Source organism: Lolium rigidum, chromosome 2 (assembly GCF_022539505.1).
Source record: "Lolium rigidum isolate FL_2022 chromosome 2, APGP_CSIRO_Lrig_0.1, whole genome shotgun sequence".
Classification (NCBI taxonomy): domain Eukaryota; kingdom Viridiplantae; phylum Streptophyta; class Magnoliopsida; order Poales; family Poaceae; genus Lolium; species Lolium rigidum.
In genome coordinates this window covers 273104769-273112639 of record NC_061509.1, presented here as the reverse complement: position 1 = coordinate 273112639, position 7871 = coordinate 273104769, and positions in this window count along the sequence as shown.

The following is a 7871-nucleotide window of genomic DNA, read 5'->3' as shown; positions in this document are numbered from 1 at the left end:
ACCACCCTGTGGTGATACATTTCACAAACACAATGAAATGAAATAATTTGAAGATTTCACATGAATTCAAGAAAAGAACTACAACATTCATGTATAGTTTTTATTCTAGTAAAAAGGTGATATTAAGATTGGAATAAGCTCTGTACCTCTATGACTACATTGAGATAAAATTGGGACTCGGTTCACCTTTTCCCATTGGTTAGGTTAACCTAACCTAAAAAAGAGCCCAATGGATCTATTGGTTAACCCAAGATTTATTTAGGTCCAAAAGGTTCGATCCGTTTTTGCCAAGGGTTAACCGCACTGCACGAGGCAGGACGCCTCCGAGCGCCGCATCTGCCTGTAGCCCCCTGCGCCGTTCACGCCTCCACCAGCGCCGCTCACCTGCCCGCTCATCCGATGAGCCGCCCGCCCCTCCGACGATCCATGCGTTCTCCCCTCCGCCCGTCCCTCCGCCAGTGGCTCCGCAATAGCGACCTCACCGGCAGCGGCGCGGCGGCGGCGTTTGCATCCTTGATCTCGGCAGCCTGTTGCTCCTCCATGTCTTCTCCGACCTTGAAGCTCTTCTAGCAGTGCTTGGACCACACCTGTCGATGCGGCTTTCTCCGGTGAAGGCGTGAAGCTACAGGCACTTCGACTTCCCTATGCCGACGACTACCTGAGGAAAGGGCCTCTTTTTCTTCCAATTTCTTTACAATTTGCCAGCTTCTACGGTGAACTCGTGTCTGCCTGTATACGATTTGCAGTTGAGCTGCAGCAATGCATTTTGCTTTCTACGCTGTTTCTTCAGGAGGTTAAACAGCGTTGGGTGAGGAGAAAAAGAACCTCTCTCTGATTCTTCTTTTTTTCTTTTTCTTCTGAACTGGTTTATGTCTTACAGATTGAAACTGGAAGAGTATGTGTGTTGCTTAGGCTAACGTTATGATTCGATTAATGCATCTTCTTGTTTGTTTTTGAAGCTCTGCGAACTTTCCATGTTTATATAATGTTAAAAATGGATCGATCCTAAATAACCAATGGTTAACCATTTAAACCTTATTAACATAATGGTTAACCTATACATCCTTTTATACAAAATGGTTAAATAGGTTCAAAACCAGAAAATAAACGGTTAACCAACTCCCATCCTTACATTGAGAACATCACTGCCCAAGTTCCTTGGTTTGTCGGTTCCCTTCCTCTTCTCCTTACACAACTACCCGCTCATCATTTTGGTTCTCCTTTTACTCTTGTGGCAGTATTGACCAGCTGCCACGCGCCATGCATCGTCATCTGTCCAACTGTCGCCAAAAAAATGTGGCCTGTTTTGCATAAGACCAAAATTAAAAAGAGGATGGTGGCAGCGGTAACCGCCCGGTAGGTGACCTGTTTTTGACAGAGACCTAGTAGCCGATCGAAAGTCAGCGCTGCTACTGCTGCCTGGTTCGTACCCTTGAGCCCCTCCTCCTCCCCATATGATATGAACCTGAGAAATATAATGCGAGTTGTCAGCTCTATTGATGCACATAAGCAGCAAACAAATCCAATAAAATGACACACTGTCTATGCACACGAGAGATGTACATCCATTTTTTTTTACGAGAAACGGCTGCATGAATGGGAAGCACATTAGAACACATTTTGGGGCACCTAAAAATGCCCCGAAATCCCTACCGTGTTGTACTATAAGAACTGTCGATCTAAAATAAACTTCCCACTGATGATGATTCAGTTTCTAAAAAAAAAAAAAAAGTTTCTCGAAAAGAAATGGGCTCTTCGCGTCATTCAGTTCTGAGAAGGAATAAAAGTTCCACACAAGCTTTTAAACCACTATAACACTTGACGTGTACAAATTAGTTATAGATTTTCTCTACTACTTAAAAAGACTAAAGTGGTTCCTTATTCTGCCAATACGTCAACCCTCTCGTCGTCTGGCTTCCTTCGCCGCGCGAGCGCGCACATGGGCCAAAGCCCAACGAAATCCACCTACTCTTTTCTCTCGTTCAACCGTCTCTCTCGCTTGGTCCCCAAACCCCATCCCCTGCCTATGCCCCTTCATCGCCGCCGCCCCTCCTGTGCCCCTTCACCGCCGCCGCCTCTCCCAGGGATTGAGCCGAACGGGGACGGCCGCGATGGTAGGCCGGGAGACGCGATGCAGCAGACCGCGCGGGAGGCGGGCGGCGGCGCCTTGAGAAGCCCTCAACAGCCGGCGGGGCTCGAGATCCAGGCGATGCAGGAGCGCGCATGGAGGCAGGAGGAGCCGCACCGCCTTAAGAATCTCGTCCACATCCGGCAGGGCTGGAGATCTCCGGTCAAGGGTCGCTGGACGAGGAGGGGAGGAGCACCGCCTGTCCGCCTCCTCGCGCTGCTCGTCGACTCGTCCGCACTGGATGACCTCGTGCACTCGCTTGAGGTGCCTATGACGGCAAGGTGAGCATCTCCTCATCTCTCTATTAGGTTTTGCCATCTCTACCTACGTTGTTTGATGTCTGTGTGCAAATAGCCGGGCGGAATCGAGCGATGCGGGATGACGCCGCGACGGAGTGGTGGTCAGGTCCACACGCGAGGCACATGGACTGGCACTCCGTATACCAGCGCGTGCAGCTGATAGCAAGTTTGGTGAGGTGATTTTCTTCCCATTTTCCCCCTCCGTTCATGGTCTCTTTATTGCTAGACATTTTTTGTTGGGAGATGCAGAGGTGGCAGTCCATGAGGAGAAAGCCTAATGCTATGGCTGCAGCGCTCGCGTCATGGCTGCCTGGAGCATTGGCGATTTTTTTCTCACATGAGAGGCTCCACCTTTTTCCATTTAATTTTGCTTGTTCCTTGCTTTTCTTATCGTTTAACACAAGCAAAACGTTTCCTGCAGCGCTGCCGGACGTTGTGGTGTTATGGGTGAGGCTGACTGAGACCAGATCCAATGCATCCTTGGTGGTTCAGACCAAAACCTCTGTCAATGTTTGAGAAATATCTGTAACCATGAAAGTCATTTATACTCAGAATTACTTATTTAGAACTGAAAGATTGTTATATTATACATGCCTCCAAATCTTGAGACAGAGATACATAAACAAATTAATATAGCTATTTTATTTTTATGCCTCATGAGGAATATTAGAGGATTAAATTAACAAAAAGTATGTTGGTTAATTCTGTTCAACTGGGTTCTAATGACAACAAATTCTTGAATGAGAAATTGTACTTCACTCCTCCCAGACATGAATCTTCTCATGACAGCAGATGTTTGAACGCTTTTTTAATGCTTATGGTTTGTTTCAATTTCAGTTACTGGTCTGCTGATATCTTGCGGATTTTTATGTTGCCTGGCTTCCTTTGTTCTAGGACATATGGTAAAAAAAAAAATATGTGTGTTGTTTTCGTATGTTACTAAAGATGCATTATGTGATGCTCTCGGCAACTGCAGGAAGGTTTTACAGTCATCGGTGAATTTTACAAATATTTTCGTACTGGTTTGGATTTTGAAGCCAATATGCAATAACATCTTTCACAGAATAAAATTAATCAATTCTTATATATTATAAAAGCTTGTAGAGCTTGAGGGAGGCCCTGTCGTGACTGGTCGGATGAATATTGGGCATCGTGTTGAAAATTCTTCCGAGGTATATATCCCTTCTTTCATTCCTACAATCTCCATTCTTGCTGGTTTTACAAACTTTGATTCAGAGATTGGTTATCGCATTAAACCGTGACTGGTCGGATGACTATTGGGCATCGTGTTGAAAATGTACTATGCAGAACACGAGTCATCTAAAATAATCATATGGTAGAGATATTTTAAAGAAGTGGATCTTATTCTATCCATTATATTTTCTCTTTCAGGAATTAATATACATGGGATTATCAGCACAAAGCCAGAGGCTGATAGTCTGCAAAGCTAAGAAGGTACTTGGCTACGCGGAGGGTGGAAAATGAAAGAAAATAGGGAAGCAATATAGTCGGAGACTCAGAGTGGTGCACAACAGAAAATAGGTATTTCACGCCGTGGTGTTTTGACATATGTTGAAATAAATAAAGGATGTCACTAATTCTATTGTACGAAGTTTAGGTTGCAACTTGAACCAGATGATTTCCATTGTCTGCAGCAATCGTGAACTATTCATTTTGGTTCACTGATTTTCCTAAAATGTTATCACTATTTGCCAGAGCATTAGAACAATTACTTTGAAGACATATTTAAGAACATCAGGACTCAACCTCTCCTCAAGCTTATTAGTACATATACAAATACTAAGGATTCTATTCATTTCATATGTGAGTATTGACTTGTGCAAATCCACTTTGCTAGCCAACTTTGCTATTTCACTTGGAATCATGTCATTTTTGTTGTCAGTCCCATAATTGTTATATGTATCGGCATCAAGTTTAGCCCATTGTACCTACATGACGCTATGAGCTTGCAAAGATAGATATGGATTGTTTTGCCTCTTCTTACTTCCTAAAATGAATTGTACATAAGTTTGACTCTAAGCACTTGTAACAAAATTCCTATCTCATATGATTCTGCTTATACTTGTACAAAAGTCCAGTACCCATCCAGAATCTTACGTCAATCGGTACTAATAAGCTCTGATGTATTTAACACTTGATGTTTATCCAATTTATTGTATCACCTCTGATTTTTGTATCTCAGTTCAATTTTTCTCTTTTTTTTGCTAATTATGATGTAAGTTTCTGAGAGTGTTGGTTGTGATGCACCGATTTCAAATCAATAAAAGGAGGTAATCTATAATAACCTTGTGAGCAGAGGTAATTTTAAGTTGAAGATATTTTCATTAGTCAAGTTTGACTTCGTAGGGGCATATTTTAATTTCATTCATCATGTTTTTTTGTAGTTCAAATCAAGAATGGAGATGCTAGAGTTTCCATAGCTTGCTAAGCTATGATGATAGGTCAAGGGGGCACCTTGTCAGGTTTGATGAAATGCCAAGAATGTTATTCATCAACTGATCTACAACAAACTTCTATCAGGCTTTGATAAACAATGTTTTTTCTTTAGTTCCTTTAGTTTCTGAACAACAAAACTGAACCCACTTGAAAGTTGAAACTAACGTTTCTTAGCTATACCTGTTTGAAACTGAAAAAGCAAAGCTCTTTTACAAATAGGATTAATGTCAGGTTTTTCTGCAAGAGATTAATATATGATTGTTACAGTACCAACACAGGTTTCAGGCTATTCTGGTGTTGTCATTGAAACCAGGGACATAATCTATAGCAGGTTTTCCTCTCTACCACGAAATTGGTTATGAGCACTGGTTAATTTTGCAACACAACAACTATGTTCAGGAGATATAATTGAGTATCTTTGTTGTCTTTCTAGGTTTATGACCTAAGCATATGTTTGAAGTTCTAGATGTACCTCTGTATGTTCAGGTAAACCGAGACTCTTGCTTAAATGATCATTTTATCATTGAGTTCAAGATGAAGTAGTTGTGAAGTATGAAATGATTTTATTGTGGGAGTTTGTTATGAAGTCACACTTACTGTTTTTCTTTGATGAAAGTATTCTTGATATTGACACTTAATATAAGTATGTCTGTGATGCTGCAATCAACATGTTCAAAGAAAATTCTAATGACACACACCAATCAATGAATACTCCCTTTAGTTCCGGTTTACTAATGTGAAACTAGACTTAATGGTCGGCTTGGACTTAAACAATGGGAAACATTCTGAAGTTCACTACCTGTACAATTGTCTAGGTGCATCAACAATGGCTATTTGAACCGAGTGAGATGCTAAATGATAACTACCAGTACAAGTACCGGACATGGCTTGTTAGCTCTCATGCCTCACTAAAGACCTTCGACATTCACGAATTCTTAGTCACTGAGTTGTGAGCCTGTGCAACCTGAAGGTTTCATGGAACCAACTTCTATTGTCGATAACTGAATATATGCTACAGTAGTTCTACAACTCTGGAATATTTTGTTGTTGATAACTGAATATATGCTAAAGTAGTGAGCTATAGTAGTGGTGCTACAACTCTGAAACCAAGATCAAGCCAATTAAAATCTTCCTACTAGATAACAGTTCAATTGATATAAAGAAATGGCCATGGCAAGTTTTGTTGCTTAGACATATCTAGGGGCGGGGACAAAGCATGATGTGTCTAAACTTTTAGAAAATAGTCTAAGCTCATTATAAATCGAGCGTGAACTTCCAAAATTATAGCAACAGTGTGGCTTTAGCTTAAAAGTAAAAAAATTATACATATACATACTGGTGTTTTTGTAGCATTAAAAAAACTGCATAGCATGGGATTTCCTTTAGCCTTTACTGAATGTACCTTCCTGAAATTGAACTTTTATATAGTTATGTGCCAAATGGAATCAATCTTAACTATGGAACCACTTTCTATTTTGTATGCATCCTTTAGCTTTTATACCACTGCCGCTACCACGCCGCCTCTCCCGACGGCTACCTCTTACTTGATTACGTGCTCCTGCAAGATGGCGACAATTACAGACTGATTCCATTTATGATGCCTAAGCAATCTGCTGTGCTTCCATATATTTTTCTTAAGAACGCACAGGAAGTAATGTAGTATATATTTAGTTCATGCATAGGTCCACATGTTGTTGTATTGTATGCCTATATAGTTTCCAAAATAACTCAAATTCTCCATGTGCATCCCACTTATTCAAATATTCTCATATACCTATTACTGAAGTGCCATAGTGTAATATATCTCTCATATATAGTCATGTCATATTTACTGCATGGTTGACCTTGTACTTTGTGTTCAACAAGAGATGGAGAAAGATGAATCTCTGTAGGTTGTTGCAGGCTAACCTTTTGAACCATTGATTATTTGGCATCAGGTGTCAATGCATTGTCTGAAATTTGATTATCCTGGATCCAAACAGAACTACACCTGGTTCCAGTAGCTCAGGTTTCTTTGCATTATCTTTTTGTTCCATTCAGATGTGTCTTTTTTGGCTATCACTTCTGCTTGGGTCGCACTTATTTGCTTTGCAAGATACAACAAAGAAACTGTTTTTGTTGAGTTTCCGTTGATATAGGTTTGACTATCCAGGATATCCAAAGACACAAGCTGGTGCCTTGATGAAATATCAAAGCTTCACTTGTTTTCTCTTGAAACTTTTGGGACTAACCAATTAGATATGTCACACTGGGTATTTAAATCACAACACTTAAAATATACTTATTTCCACATCGCAAAAGCCTCCTTTTCAGTTTATTTCTTTTATGCACTGCCTGTTGTGTTTATACTTGGTCTACCTATTGCAACCTTTTGTGATATCAGAAGCACCAATGCTCGATGCTGATCAATGTTGCCAGGTTCGTGGCATGGATGTGATTTAGGGACGGCATTTTATTTTTTCTTACTCACGATCATCATAATTCGAGTTTAGTTGGATTTGTTTGCTGCGGTTTTGCAGGGGGATGTTGCATCAGGGATCCGGTGCTTTTTGTTGACCTACTGTATTGAGGCGAGGGGTTGGGTGTTTACCCTGCCTTTAGCCTTTTGTCCAGATGTTCGTCGCTGGCACCGATCTCTTCGCCCCTCATGAACCCTCTACCTCAGAGCTTCGGTCAGACATAATACTCCTCTCTGAACTTCCGAAGTCTAAACATTGTTATTACTCCCTCCGATCCTAAAAAAGTGTCTGAAGCTATAGTTTAATTACGTTTTACTGTCAACCCCTTCTAAATTAATCAATTTGATGCCGAGCTGCCCACCTATACGCTGCACCATGCATGTCCTCGCACAGTACCGAGCCGCACATGCGTACCAACATGCATATGGTCCCACATACGGATGCATGCAAGCTAGCTGGCTAGGGATGGCGGGTTGATTAACTAAAATAATTGAGGGTTTGTTTGCAAAAATGTTCGTCCGACATTTT